This window comes from Sceloporus occidentalis, unplaced genomic scaffold (genome assembly GCF_023333645.1).
Source record: "Sceloporus occidentalis isolate IW3139 unplaced genomic scaffold, rSceOcc1.0.p SCAF_117, whole genome shotgun sequence".
NCBI lineage: Eukaryota > Metazoa > Chordata > Lepidosauria > Squamata > Phrynosomatidae > Sceloporus > Sceloporus occidentalis.
The window spans coordinates 3,145,711-3,160,374 of NW_028317097.1; positions in this window are offsets into that span (position 1 = coordinate 3,145,711).

A 14,664-nucleotide genomic window follows, 5' to 3' on the forward strand; every position below is an offset into this window, starting at 1 on the left:
AAGACTGCTTCCCCCTTAGCGAAGGAAAAGGTTAATTCTACACAGAGACATTTTTAACAAGTAAAACGGACCAGGCTTTTTTTAAGATCCTATGACAGCTGTCTCTTGGACTTTTTAACAGCCACCATAGACTTGAGGTCTGTGCACAGACAAGTGCTTCCTCCCCTGTGGCCACATCACTGGCAGATAGTGGCGTCATGACCATGAATAAGGAAGTGTTTGTGGAAAGGTCTTTGCTGGCAGTTTCACAAACCTCCACCTTGCACTCGGGTTTGTGGAGCAATGGGGGAAGGTTTATTGGGCCCCATTACGTATAAATATGTCCCTGGGTCTGTACAACACATAGATTTATGAACGTAACCTCACAAGATAAACTATACATTATGCTGTGCTAACCCAACTCTCCAATCAAGATGAAATAGCCAAAGTTGGCCCTTCACAAAGTATTATAAATTTGAGAAGGTAAAATGTTACTGTTAAATGCATCTTAGTCCTGAAAAGTCCTACTTTAGTCAATTAACCTAAATTTAACATTAGAGTTTAAAAAATATTAAAGTGAACAGAAAGAGGCCACGGAGATGCTGATTTGCAGAGTTATTCTCTACTTATGCTCGTATCACGTTAGTACCCGATGGAAAAAAATATCAACTTAGTTTCATGCTTTTCTATTATGAAACAGCTCAGTTGGATGCCTAATACCAATCTTACGTCTTTTGAAATCAACAAGCATCAGCTAATAAAAGCAGATCTATGAAGCAAATCTTGCATATTTCTTTGAACAGATGTCCAGTAACATACAGTCATATTTGTGGTTATCCTCCAGGGACTGAATCGCTGCCTCAAAACAAATCATTAGTCCTGACAGAAAATCTTTTTAGACGAATGATTTTGTAACGTGCTATCTGGGTTTAATCAAAACCGAGACCAATACAATATTTAACTTTAAAGAAAGGTATTAAAACCATTACAGCCATTGACTCGGAACATATGTGTCTTGTGAAATTATCTCACAGAAATGCACATTTTTATTTTTTTTTAAATGCCTTAAATAGTTGATCACAGATGGTTATTCTATTAAAACTGTCTAAGCTGTACATCTAACAAAATGTCACAGCACATATACCCAAAGCATGATACAATAATACCCTTGAGCGTATATCAGTTTGGCTACTATAGCCAATTTAGTTTTAACAGTGCAGTACAACAAATAGACCCAATTATAAGCCATCACTTTATAGGTTTATGATATAAAAAGCTTCAGTATCTAACTGATGTGAAACGCAATGCATGGCAGTCATTTATGTAACCATCTGGCACTATGACTTTCCAGGATGTGCAGTGCCACTGGCAGACAGATTCATTTCTTATGGCCATGCTCCTCTAATTGAATATGCTACTGTTTTGGAAAATATGTTACACGTGTAAAAGGTCAATGAGACAATTGTAAACAACGGAAACCTTAAGTAATACTTGAGGGACTTTGGATGATGATTTAAAGTACTCTAGCGGAATCATTGGCACAAAAGTGGCTCCAAGTGTTGGAATTAAAACCATTTCCAGCTACATATGACCTTATCTGATTTTGTGAATCACTGAGTAGCTTTGGAATTAAATGTTATTAGGTCGTAAACCAATACCCGATGTTAGATAAAATGGAACCTGAAGTAACAACAAATCATTTTTATACTTACAACCACTTACTGCCTCTGGATCTGAATGTGGTTTAGGACTGGACTTTGACTAAACCATTCCAAACCTTGTTCTTCAACCATTGAGATTCACTTATGCATTTTGGATCATTGTCTATGTGCATGACCCAGTTGCATTTCACTAAAGGGCAGATGGCCTGAAATATTCCTGTAGAATTCGCTGATGCCAAGTGGAATTCATGCTTTTTTTTCATGATGCAAGTTGTCCAGGCCCTGATGCTGCAAAGCATCCTTAATCCATGACACTGTTACTACCATGTTTGACTGTTGGTATGTGTTTCTTATTGTGGAATACAGTGTTTGCTTTTTGTCAGACATGCAAGGGCCATATTTGACTCACCTGGTCATAGCATGTTGTTCTAGAAACCTTAAGAAGCACCCAAATGCTTTTTGGCAAACTCTAGATGACCGTTCATGTTCTTTGTAGAGCACGGTGGTTTTCACCTTGAACCCTTGTTGTTTGCCCAGTGTATTTCTGTTGATTGAATCATAAACATTGTCCTTGAAGTGAGGGAGGCTTAAAGATGTTGTTCTAGGGGCCTTTGTCATTTCTTAGTGATTTTACACCTTGCTATGAGACATTTTGAAAATCATGCCTTGTTCTACCTTTTTATCCTTAAATCTCTCTTTAAAATAATAATAGGGGAAAACAATTACAAGGCCCAATTCAAGTGTTATTTGTCAAAGAAGGGACTGGTATTGTGGAGAAAAGGAGGTCTTTGCCTCTCGAAACACAGGGTTCTTTGTCTCAAAGGCTTCTTGGTGCTCAAGTAGCTCATTTGTTGGCACTAATGACATGTGCTGCTAATTACTTTTGTAATTATTTATTACCACAAATGTGCAAAATGTTTGTTATCTCTGGCGTCTTTGTGGATACAACTAAGCACATAGGTTTTATTATTTTCATAATATAATTGCACATAATTGTGTCCCACATGCAGAATGATATATTTGGAGGTATTCAGGACCATAATGCTACATACACTAGTAGAGAAAGGCCCTTAGCAGAGCTTGCAGGGGGCGCCAACATTTTGTGTCATGCCTCTGAATATGACAGTATGTATCTTGGCCTTCCGACTTCACATGCTTGAGCGTCACAGGAAAATCATCATCACGTGATCATGCAGGGTACAATTGGGTTAGCTTTATGCGTTTTATCTGCTGCTTCAGACTTTTTAAAAAGCATAATGCAGCAGATATACACATCTTATTTTAAATGCCATGTACAGTGATCTATATGCTACTTATTTTAATCTTGTAAGCAATTTTAAAGATTACCATTCTTTCACTAGCGCTTTATTGATTGTGGTATAGTTATGCTTCTTGATATATATTCTGTGGTCAGGACATCTAATATAAGAGAAATTTTAGTATTGGATGGGATTGCATGGGAACTTATTTTGAATCTGCCCAAATAGTGGTAAGGAACACTTGATGCTGGAACCAATTTGGAATTTTTAAAATTTTCATTCATTTGGTTTATATTGGACTTTAGATTGTTTTTTTGTATGATTTTCACACCTCATGCTTGATAGCTTGTTTTATCATAGGTTACTAGAGTAGTTTGTATCTAATCATTCTTTTTGAGGGACTCAGCAAAATGTGGAACAAAAATAGGTTAATTAATTTGGAGAGTTGACCTTTCATTAAACTGTAAAATAATTACTGTAGGTAATTAAACATACTCCAGAAAATTGTCTAGAGTAAGCAGATTTCCTAGATTTTGAATGGGTTTGATGTTCTGCCTAATGACTTGTTTGCTATATGAGATTTTTGTAATGGTTGATTTACTGATTTACAGGATAAACCTTGCCGTAGTAGCTGTGCTATGTCAGCCTTCCATGTTTTATTGCATACATAAGTATTTTTGTCTGTGCTTTCTTCTTCTTACAGTGACAATTAGATTTCTGATTTATCTATTTTCTTTTGCAGATGGATATAGAATCCTTTGTTTGTATCTTCTTGACTTATCATCACAATTTGAGGACTAGGCTAAAATTAAGTTTTGTTTGTTGCAACAAGTATTTCAAATTGCCCGTCCAAATATCTGTCAACTGCTAAGTTCAACCCAAACTGCCAAACAGCAGAAACGCACACAAGCAGGCCTAAATGAAGACTATTCCACAATATCAGATTTATATCTCATAAATAATCATATTTATAAAAACTCGCAACAGAAAACATTAATCAATGTAAAACAACTGGGAACATGGCCAAAAAATAAAAAGGACATATGAGGAAACTTCTGGTCTTAAGTATCTATAAGTAGATCCAGCAGTGTGAAATGCCCATAAAGGTAACTCCTAACATAAAGCTTTTGATGCCTAATGTAGAAATCATTTGAGACTAAGAAGTCACTGGATGCTGCTTTAGGAGCCGTAAATACCTACAAATGTTAAGGGTCTCTATATTGAGAAAGCCTATGGTGCAATCGCACAGTCACACTCAGCAGGGATTTGCTTAGATATACTTAGAAGCATACCATGTAACTTCTCTAACTTCTGAGATTGACAATGTTATATTCATATTTAATGTGATAAGAGATAATTTGTTTAGGGCAATTTTGGGGCCCCATCTTTCTACACTTTCTAATTTCCAAGTCAGTCATGGAACTGAATGTTGCAAGTAACAAGTTACAAGCCTAACTAATGCTTTGTATAGAGGCATCATAACATTCTTCTGCATTTGATAATTTAGCATTTATTGAGGTTTATTGAAATTTGAAGCACACAAAAAGATGTACAAAAAACCATATTTTTTTCAGAAAATCTAATGCAGACTGCATGGTTATTATATAAAAATAGTATTCTTCATACTTAGGGTTATAAGCCAGAACTCACTGTCACTGGGTCATGTCAGGGCCCCTTGAAAGAGTCAGCAAAACCTAGGGCTCTGGAGCGCTAATGCAGGAAGCTGAATCTGGTAGTTTTTAGGTTCATTATCAGGATAAAGGGCATTGCCAGAACCTGTGGGTTGATCACAGATACTGCGATCAACAATGCAGGGGAATAAAGCCTATAACATATCAAATAAAAAAATATAAAATATATAAAAATAAAAAATATAAAAAAATATCAGAAATGTAACAAAAATTAAAACAAATAACTATACACATTATACACATGGAATGTGTGGGTGAATCCCTGCTGATGTATAAGGGAAGGTTGATATTCAAGGATTATAGATTTAAAAATTCCAAATTAAAATGGGTGGTATCATTGCAATCAAAAGATATTGCTGAACACATATTGGGGTGTTTTTTGGAAGTGACATATACTAGGAGCTGTAAATTCATAACTGAAGTACAATGAGTGTTAAAAATAAGTCTTAAAATACGCCCATTTGAAATATCCTGGAGTGTCTCGTTTTCAAAAATTTTAATGGGGGTTTGATGGGGTAAATTGAATTGTTCATCTTCAAGGATGCCCCAAACAGGACATTGGGGCAGGGTGACCAGATTTGAAAGGAAAAACGGTTTTGAAACAGCAATACACTTGCACGCTTACAGTATAAATTGAAAAAAAAAACCCAAAAAACAAAAACCATTGGGTATTTCTAAATTCAGAACAAATATTAGAATCTATTTAGAATTAGCATTTGTGATAAATCAAAGATTTTTCAAATAAATGTCAGAAAAGGGTATTTTTTCTTGAATTTTTTACTATAATTTCATTTTCATAGTAAATTAGATGATATGGTAAAAATAATGATATCTAAATAAAGTCCTTCATGTCTTGAAAAAAAACAATATAGTTTGTGTGGGTACACTAAATGAGAAATTACAGCCAAAAACAGCAGATATGTTAAAATAACCATGGTCACGAAGGGTGCAAAAATTTCATTGGTTAAAGCAGCTAACGAACGTAGAATTGTCAATGAGAGCAAATCCAATCAGATACAATTCTCTGAATATACAGTACTAATACTCCTGAAGTTAATTTATTTGTATTTATTATTTATTTGTCAATATTATTTCTGACCCTGTCATACCGGCTGCTTCCCCTGACCAATATCCTAAATTTGCTTAAAACCTATGTTTTTTCCCATCAATTTTTGATGCAAGGTTTCCTTTCTTCATTATTGTGATGTAGCTACCTTTGCAAGGTTGAGTGAATCCAATATGCTAAGGGATCACAGGGAATCTTTACAATCACCTGAACCTTGAGGTTAAACTTCTAAGATGCCATTGGTTGCCATTAAAGACTCCTAAGGTGGCAGTCTGGTGATCTGAAACCATGATATCCTGCTCCAATTGAATGAAATTGCTGTAAACTAAACACACATTCTGAGCAGAAGTTATAACCCTACATTATATGGTGTCTTTCTGTAAGCATAGGCATTTTACTTTTAATTCCCACTCTTAGGTCATTAATTTACAAATTACAAAAAGCAGAGGAGTTAGAATCAACCCCTTGGGGTACCTCACATTTAACTGCAATCATGCCACAAGAAGAAAGTCATTTTGTAAGAACGCTCTTCTGCTCTAAACAGTTTTCTATCCATGTACAAATAAAATCCTCTAGATTTAATCCCCTTAATTTAAATGCCAGCCAGCAAAATACAGAGATCTAAATTTCTAAGCATCTCATTGTGGAAGCCCTGAAACGTTGTTTGGCAGCAACTGCTCTACTTGAAACCATGTTGACTAATATTAATAATTATATTTGCCTTATATTAAGTACCTTTAGAGATGTACAAGTATTCATTAATGAACTATTTTAAAAGGTTCTTTCACTGCAGGTTTCTTTTTAGTATTACATAACTACCCCAAAAAATAGAAAGTTCAAACTTGTCCAAAAAACAAACAAATGGGGAATGATGTAAGACAAATGTTAAGAATGCTTCATACGTTCTAAGTGCAATCAGTGAAAGATTTAAAATTAGGGAGGACCATAAAGATTGCTATTTTAGTTGTACAGGATAGCACGACATTAATGTTTTATAGAAAAAAAAATGGTGAATGAAAAGACAAAGTGTCACATGCACCAGGCAGAATGTGGATACCATGTGAATATCATGTTAAATACGAAAAAAGAGAACAGAACCCAAGATTTTACAAGTATAAATGTGAACTTTACCATTGAAAAGTAATTGCAAGTAGTTGTAATTTTAAGTGTTGGCCTTTTTCAATACATAATAAAATCAGGAAGTTCAAATGTTCCATTCTCTTGCAAATTTTCTTGCAGAGTTAATGAATAGACCCAGAAGAAATACCCAGTGGGATATATTTAGAAACTAAATAGACCTTTGCCAGCTAATATGGTGATTAAACTGATACATGCAAGAAAACCGATTCCACTACGCTGTTAAATTCCATTTCATGGGTAATTCAAGAACACATCGGTCAATTCTCTTCATTATTTTGTCAGTTTGTAGTATTGGGCAATGTTTGTACTGAATAAATGTAGAAATATTCTAAAAAAAAAATATAATTCCGTTTATAACAACCTAACCTAGTAAAATAAAGTATTTCACTATACTTGATAGCGTCTACTGAAATTAGGGGGTCACTGCATATTTGAGTTTAAACTTTGGATGATAAGGAGTCTATTCACTAAAGACGGCGTTTCATCCAATTCCAGTCCAATTAAAATGCTAAATCCACCAAACTAATTTTGCGCAGCGTACAAGCATTTATTCTATCTCCCTCAGGATCTAAAATATTCCCAATAAGTGAAGTTTAGTGCAGGTTAGTTTATATGATCTGCTATTGAATACCTTTTGTTGCATGTTACTCTCAACAGCTGTTGAGACTTTGGGAGTTCTCAGTTTCTTGCTTATGAGCTGACTTGTGAGTTGGTGTCAATCTGGCTAGCAACCAAATTGCAAACTAATCACGAAACAGTTCTGGTGTTTTAAAGCTGCCCATAATTTTATCTGAAGTCTCCATGGGAGAAGTGGATTAGGGAAGTGAGCTATATTTTTCTTGAAATAGAAAATAAAAGAGGACATTATGTGAGTATAAAATCAATACACGTTTGTACTAATCTTTCTGTGTGTATGTATTATCACAGTAAGTATTAGTTGGCAAATGTTTCTTAAGCAACGGCATAGAGAGCGCATAACTGAAGGTAGCAATTAGTCTCAAGGATGTATGTTAGTACTAGCTACAGTAAATGTGTGATTTTAAACTACATTTTACAATAAGACATGTTTAACTAGCCATGTAAATCTTAAATGTTAATGTTTCCTATGTTTGTTACCAGGGGTCAAGGAGATCACCCTGACCCTCATCCAGCTTAGACATCTACAGCAGATGTTGGCATCCAGAAGCTCATGTTCTTCACACACGATGGCCCCAGATTCGAAAGCCATTCCTGGAATTCATGCTGACAAAGGTCATTTCAGCTCAAGCTGAAATGGATTCATTGGTCTGTGCTGATAATTATGAAAGCCTTAGGGTAGATATGTACTGGGCCTGCCAGGACTTAAACACTGGACTTTGTGTTGCTAGTTCAGGTCTTGCCAGCTGGCTGCCTTATCTAGTCCCAGTACGTGAGGTTACGTATCCATGTAAAACCCCACTTCCTGCCAGTGACCCGATGTTTCGTTGGTACTATTGCTTAATATCGCGCGTCTGCTGATTATGTGTACTGACCTTGTCTGTCTAACTATTCTAGCATTCTCCTATCATGATTTGTCATTTTGCTTAATAATGCCCCGCTCTGCTGATGTGTTTTTGCCTGTTTACTTTCTGTTGGTGCACAAGTATCAGATTAGTTTTGTGCTAATAAATTAAGTTAGATAAAATAAAGTCAGAACTGGTACTTACAAATCACAAAACAATATATTACTACAAAAAAAATACTGCAAAAAGGTTGCAATTAAGGGTTGATGGTTATTTGCAAAAATGTCTACTTGGGATACATCTAATCTGCCATATGAGTCACAGCAATAAGCCACTGTTAGTGACAACAATGATACCTCCAAAACACTGAGGTTGTTTAGTGCTGATTCATCATTGTCATCAACAGATTAATGCCTGTTTTCTGCGAGAAAGAATACCGTAATGTTATAGAGCATTCTGAAAACGATGTAGTGTAGATCTCTTTACAGAGCACAGCATGGTGTCACTAGGACCATTCAAGGTTGACTAAAATAAAATATGAGAATATTAAACAGCTGGACTATTGTTTGCTTTTTATTTAATAAAAAGTTCAACATTGGATGATATTTATATTGAACAATCTTACATGGAATGTAAGTGCCAGAACAGAAGTTCCACTGGTGGAAATAATAGAATTCCATTATCCAAATCAATTGTTTGATATAGATAGTAGACTGGTTCATTTGGATTTGCACAAATTAATTTGCCAATTTCATCAACACATACAGATCTCTGAAAAACAAACGAAAAGGAAGCAAAACGTTCAAAATGTTTCTTCTTACCTTCTTTGCTGACCGCCACGTGTCCCTGTCTACTTGATGCACAGCTCTGCTTCTTTTCTTGCATCCTCTTATTCTTCTGTCATCTTGTCTTTGTCCGCTACTCCTTGTGTCTACTTTCTTCATATGCTTTTCCTGGACACGGCCTACTGGTGAACTTCCGCAAAAGGGTGGCACTTCCAGACACACCCTTGAAAGGAGACGTTCAGAGAGATTGCGAGGGGGAGTGACTGACAGTGTAAGAGAACAGGACTAAGAGTGTGAGAGTGTGTAATAGTGTGAAAGAGCATGAGAGAGTTTATGAGGGTGACAACAACTTGGTTTCTGAAAGGACAGGAAACAAAATTAGTCGTCCAAAAAAAGAAAAAGCCTATAAAACGACCCTATAGGAAAAAAAGTTTAACTAGTAAATATTAATTCGCATGTAAACTATTTTAATAAAAATATGATTGAAATTATTTTTTTGTTTTTATTTCCTTTTATTTGCCACTCAGATATGCCTTATACCCCTTATATGCCACTCTGCCCCCCGAAATGCCTTTTACCCCCTATATGCCACTCTGCCTCCCTAATAAGCCACCTCTATTTGAGGTTTGATTAGAAGACGACCTCAAATATTAAGACGAGGGATATTTTTCAGAGCATTTCAGAGCATTTATGCAATCAGAGAGGTAGAGGATACATTGCAATAACTTTAGGAATGTTTAGGTCTGTGAAGATACTATTCATGGATATAAACGTAGGTTACTATGACAATGTTTATTGACCCATTTCCATATATTGATGTTTGTCGTCATTCATGGAAAGATGCACGGCATGTTTAGAGTGTCTCCCTTATATCACATCGAGCAATGTGCAATATTGAAAAATATTTTGTTGAATTCTTATTTATTTTATTAGAATTGTACTAATTGTGTATGTTAAGGCTTTTTATTCCAATGAGCATTTAATGAACTGATTAGTTTATGTTTATGTTGCATGTCATTAGAAGGACATGGCAGTAACAACACCCCCTGGAAGAAGATTTAAGGCATAGGTATAATAAAACCTGATACGCTTCAGAAGATGTGGGGATATACCTCACAAACCACATTGAGCTGTGAAGGATACTAGACTTGAGCATTCGGATTCATCCGAATTTGAACACATTTTGTTAAATTGGTCAATTTGTACAAATCAGGGGAGAGGATGTGAATGCAAGCGGCACCATATTGTCCCGAGTTCAAGTGAGGACGAAATGATGTTGTTTGCAGAGGACAACACGGCAAGCGCTGCCATTTTGGTGGAAGTTCCTGCCAGGTTATGTCCTTGGAGATACGGATAGAGAGAGCGGAGAGCAGAAGATGCAGAAGCAGAAGTGGCCCGAACTCAAGTGAGGACGAAATGACGGCATTTGCAGTAACGTCCTCTCCCTCGATTGAAGGATTGGGGAGAGATCGTCACCAAAGCACCACCATATTACCCAGAGTTCAAGAAAGGGCAAAATGGCGGCACTTTTGGTGACATCCTCTCTCCCTGCTGGGAGTTATGATGTGAAATGTATTAGTGCATGGGTTTTAGTAAATACGCACCAAAAAATATTAAATACCTTTATAGCAAATGCAGGCATTCAGGGTTATAACAATTTAACTAGCTTGACAGCTTCTCAGGGTAACAATAATTACATTTTCATGTTTGGAAAAATATTGGACTTATAGGGTTTTTTCTTTTTCTGGGCAACAGACATGGGTATTAGAAGGGGTTGAACTAGGTGGACTTTCTGTCCTTTTCAACATTAGTAATTATGTAAATCAACTTGCATGAACTTGTGCAACTTGCACAATTTTAAGTTCCATGCACTCACATCAACTTGTAAGCGACTTGTACGTGAGTAAATATATGTGTTGTTTTGCCAGAGCCTGAAACTTATGTCGAGGCTAGCCAGTCCATCAATAAGTAGATAATAGCAATGAACTGTTACACAACATTCTGAAGACTAATTTTCACTATGGAGAAATATGTAGAATGCTACAAAATGTCCAATATTCTACAAGAGGGTAGTAAAAAAATGTAAAATTGTGACAGATTTTTACTCATTTTAATTCAAATCATGCTTGCCTAATGTGCATGGTCATCTAGCACAAAGGCTTTTCTGACAAGCCAAGGAAAATGTGAAAAATGTGATTAGCTGAAATCAGTGATTTCACCAGTGTAAAAATGTCAAAACAGAAAATTGAAATTGGGATTTAGTAACCCCTGGATTAGATAAGCTGTTACTTTTGAATCTGTTGCTTTATGAAAATAGAAAAATAGTGATAGTTCCACCAAAAATAACTGGTTTATTATAACAGAGAATTATTAATCTGGAGACTATACTTAATCATGCTTGTTGGTAAAAGGCTTCAAATTAGAGTTGAACTTGGGAAGTAAATGACCGTAAAATAGAATAGAGCAATAAAAAAGCCACATTTTGCTGCATACACATAGCAAATGATAACTGAAATTGGGTGAGCTGCTTGGATGTTGCTTTAGGCAATAAAGCAGCAGTCTGTAGCTAAATGCTAATTTTAGTATGCATGCTGTTCCAATGTACTGCAGTAAAAAATGATTTTCTGATTCTGATCCAGAATTCTTAAATATTCAAGGCTGAATTAAAAAAAAAAAGATTTCTAGCAATTGAGCCAGATGTTAGCATTTCACACAACACTGTAAATTGAAAACCAATAAAAAGGAGGGAATATAGAGAACTCAAAGCTTTAACACACTCCATCTATAACCAATGTTTTAGTTTTGTCTATGTATACCTTTGGAGACATTAGGGCAGATTGTCTCTGTTACTCTTAATTGACCATAATGCTTTTTTTCATGGTTTGCGACTCAATTGCTAGTGTAGATAGGCACTAACGGCTGTTAATTTTAGATAGAGAGCTCTTAGATATTTAACTTAATAAAAAAAAAAAAACTAAGCCATTCAATTAAATGCACAGAAATTAGAGAATTGAAACAACATTTTTGGTGTAGATTCCAAAGCAACAAAATGTCTAAATTCACTCGACCACAGTTACATGTTCAAAGACACCTAAAAACTCACATGTCCAAGGAGCATCTAAAAGCAAATCTACAAATAAATCCCCCATATGGTAGTACTGGATACTCATCTGTTATAGTAACCCTTTTACTGGTTACCATGTGTTAGATTGGCAGAGCTTGGCAAAGACAGATGGCCACATAGCTCATACAACAAGGTATCCTTTTGTTTTGTTGCAAAAAGCTTTTCTGTAGACAGTTGGTTCCTCAGCAAATCAATAGCAATGTTTCCTACCTACCTCTTTTGCATAAGTCTCATCTATACTGGTGAATCCTATGGAGTGCTTGTAGGTCAAGCCTTTACAATGGGAGCCATATCTGGGTCAGTAGTTATGTACTTCTGTGGCTTTTGTCACTCTTCCATAGCCTACTTTTGTTCGTAGCCTGCGTTTATTAATTTTGGGTTTGCGTACTCACTGCTCTCATCAGGTAAGTGCAGGGTCCAGGTAACCCTACAAAGTTTTCCAATCAGTCTCAATTTGCAAAGTGCAACAATGTCAGTTGTTGAACCCATGGTCTGAGACAACCAGTTGAGCAGAAGGCATAAAAGGTAACCATAGAATGTATCCATATCTAGTATTAAGATTTCTTGGAGTAAAACCCAGTGGTTTATTGGTTGGTAGTTTAGTTACCGGCATAATTTAGAATTTTGTTGTGAATGTGACTTGTTTGATGCATGTAAGAATTATTCCATTTGACTGGGCTAAAATACAGCATATATAAGAAAGTAGAAAGAGGGCCCACTGTGACACTGCATAGTTAGAGGCATTATGGTGTGGTGAGAATGTAGCGTGATTCAATGATGGTAACATTTCTGTAGGCTTAAGTTTTCTACAAATATCCTCCAAGCCAGTTAAATTTATGCTGGCCACGCATTACCCTATGCAAACAAGAAATCTGGGTTGCAAATTGACCTATAATGCAATGCTATTGTGCATTGGCATGAAATTATCCCCTATGCTCTGCACAGCAAGGGGGAGAGCATAACTAATGAATCTAAAAAAACAAACAAAAAACAAAGCTGTTACAATCACGTTGGGCAATGGGTGGTGTTGTACAGGAGATAAAGTTGATTTGGTGGACCCCAATTGAGCAAATTATTTACATCATGGGGAGGAAGAAAGAAAAGAGCAATGTATCAGTGCACTTAAAATGTATACATTTGTTTAAACATATTGTACATGCCGTGAAAAATGAAGCATTCACCCAGCACATGTACAAAGAGGTAAAAAGTAAAATACTGTAGCACATGGCCAACTCGTTCCATGATGGTACAAACGGTATATTATCATATGTTATTAGCATCAGCAATCATTCTGATTTTTCTTTATATTTATTTAGCATCATTGCATATCTGCTCTTTAATTGTACTGCAATTTCTACAAATATTTATAACAAAACTCTACAACAATCACAAAACACTATGGATATAGTAAGACTACAACTTCTGCAGCTTATAGTTAAAACAAGACAATCTACAATAGTACAACAAGACTAAATCTACAACAATTTCTACATATTATAATTGCAAAAATAACTGCAGATCTCTACATATTTGAAGTTGATTGGCAGTAATTTTGCATAGATTAAGCAGGGTGTGCAGAACCCTCTTAAACCCTTTTCATATTAAACATTATTAACTATTATTAACTATTATTGCTATTATCTTGTATTTATATAGCGCCAACAAGGTTTCAAAGGTTATGACGAAACTAGAATTAACAGATACATTAGGGAAAGATGGCCCTGCTTACAATTGTGTTATTTGTCATGATATCTCTGCTTGATCGCGCTTTAGTAGACCTGGTCTGAAGGTAATTGATTAATAAAAACTGTTTTTGGGAGTCTATCAATAAAAGTGAACTTCCACATCCATTGTTTCAACTAAGTTCTCTCCTTTGTAATCATTGACATTTAACTTCCAAATAAGCAGCATATTTCTTTAGCAAGAAATAAGATTGACTACTGCTATTTTTCCATTAAAATGTACAAGCGATTTCTGTGGTAGGTTTAACATAAATGACATTTAGCTGCAATCACAGCAAAATAATGGTATCATAAAGTGAATTGCTTTCTCAGAGCCTGCTTCTCACGCTACAGTACTTTAGCAAATGTCCTGGAGTTGCTGAAGGTCATTGATATTGCACCTGAAGGTAAGCCAGCAATGCCGCTGTTATATTTTGAATCCTTAGCCAAAGTACTTAAAATCATTCTGAATACTAAAACATGTCGGATATTGAGTGTAAAGTCTGAAATTCAAATCTCCTAAAAACACTGGGATGGATCTATCTCTCTAGCTTCATGCCCGGTCATTATAGCCACTTATTTTGACTTTGGATATCAGAATTGAGGCATGTGTGATAAACTAGTTCATCGACCTCTTATAGTATAGTTTAGAAAGGAATTTGCACAAAAGAAAACCACTTTAGCTGGTTTATTGCCATACATCAAAGAGCAAGTTCAATTGGATAACATCACATGTGGCATTTTTATGGGAAAATAA